Raw genomic sequence first — 2,129 nt, forward strand, 5'->3', positions numbered from 1 at the left:
GACCCTTAAGATGAACAATTTACCCTTAAGTTCTAGTTTTTTCTTAGTTTTTTTATTTGTTTCATATTCAAGAAATATTAGAAGAGTTTTGGAATTTGATGATTTGGGTTGGCCTTTATAAGCTTGAAGAAAATTGAAGAGGGGAAACATGCAGAAGTTCACTTATTGTTGTTTACGCTGACATTCAAGGATCTTGTTGTCGTTGACATTCAAAGATGATTGAGATGAAGAACTGATTATTAGTAAGGAGAAAGTGATGATGAATGTTTTTTCTACGTTACTAAAAATATTAAAAGCCAAAAAAAGAAAATTGGAATATGAAAACAAAGAAGAAAAACTAAGAAGAAAAAGAGAATTTAAAGGTAAATTAGTCTTTTTTTTTTTTGGGACAATGCCCATTAGCCCTAATTTTAATAATTTTATTCCCACAAACAAAATCAGATTTTAAAATTCCCAAGAGCCAACTTAAACAAGGAAAAGACAATTATCCCCTTAATGATTTAAATAAACTACAATAAACCATTATAAGAACAATAGAAGGTTTATTTTAAAATAAATAACTATAACCGGATTTTTGCAATCGATGACCGTTGACCGGGATCCGACGACGTTGACCGGACTCTGGTGACCGTTGATCGGACACCGACGACTGTTGACCTCCTATTGGGGTCAGTAGGACCTCTTATTGAGGGTAGTATGACCTTTGAACTTAACAGTGTATTTTAATCACTTATAACAGGTTCATATTGGGGTTAGTAGGACCTCCTATTGGGGTTAGTATGACCCTGTGCTTTTGTCACTTATAACATGTCCTTATTGGGGTCAGTATGACCATCTATTGGGGTAAGTATGACCTTCTATCGAGGTCAGTAGGACCTCCTATTGGGGGCATTATGACTCTTGAACTTAACTGTGTGCTTCAGTCACTTATAGCAGGTCCTGATTGGAGGCAGTATAACCACATATTGGGGTCAGTAGGACCTCTTACTGGGGACAGTAGGACCCTTGATAAATGACATTAATTTCACCAATTTAATGCTAATTACAGTTTAATTACAATATTGTTTCAGCCTCATTATTCTCATTCATTCTAACGATACGGACTAAACAACAATGAAGTTATAATGAGGAATGCATGATTCTAAAATAATAATGAACCATTCATTAGATACATGTTGCAATGCATTAGCAAGAAGTCTCCTCTCAGTATCACACATACTCATCCTTCCCCCACTTTGGTCCACCTGCAGAGGACAACAACTAAAATTAGTTCATATATGTGTGTGTCTATATATATATATATATTACAACTTTACAAGATATAGTGTCTGAACAACAATGAATCTACAAAGTCAAGCATGAAATAGTTTAACCAAAAAGCCACAAGAATAGAATGATCCCGAGATAATCTACAATTTTGAGTGAAGAGTGCTTTACATTAGCTGTTAAACACATACTATTGTATTGGATGCATTTAGGTATGTAGCTGTGTTTTTCTTCTTATAGACATCTCTTGTAAAAATTATAAATGAGGCCAATACTCTAAAGAACAAAACTAAGTAGAAACACAGAGAAGCATCAAAGTTTTCTATTACATACATTTGTAAGTCAAATCCAGTGGCCCGTCGTCACCACTCGCAACCGTGACAGAGCCTCCGGAGAAGGACACCGCCTCGAGGCGCGTGACCGCTGACTCAAGCCTCTGTACAAGCTTCTCCTCCGCCGCTCAAAACTATCTTTGTGGCTCTCTCTCTCTCTCTTGTGTTGTATGTGTTTGTTTTAGATCTGATCTGTGGAGCGAACGAACGAGATCGAGACTTGCTGATTGAATGAGATCGTAAAGCAATGAAGAAGCAAAGTCATCGTCGTCGTCTTTCGTGGAGATCGAGATTTGCTGACTGATTTGGATCAAGATGAAAGAACGAGACAATGAACGAATTAGGAATTGGAGCAGCAATGGCGATGGCGATTAGTAGGAAATTAGAGAGGCAGAATTGATGTAGTGTCGGAGGTGTAGCTGATCTCCGGCGAGAGAGAGAGAGAGAGAGAGAGAGAGAGAGAGAGAGAGAGAGAGAGAGAGAGAGAGAGAGAGAGAGAGAGAGAGAGNGAGAGAGAGAGAGAGAGAGAGA

Source organism: Fragaria vesca, linkage group LG7 (genome assembly GCF_000184155.1).
Source record: "Fragaria vesca subsp. vesca linkage group LG7, FraVesHawaii_1.0, whole genome shotgun sequence".
Lineage (NCBI taxonomy): Eukaryota > Viridiplantae > Streptophyta > Magnoliopsida > Rosales > Rosaceae > Fragaria > Fragaria vesca.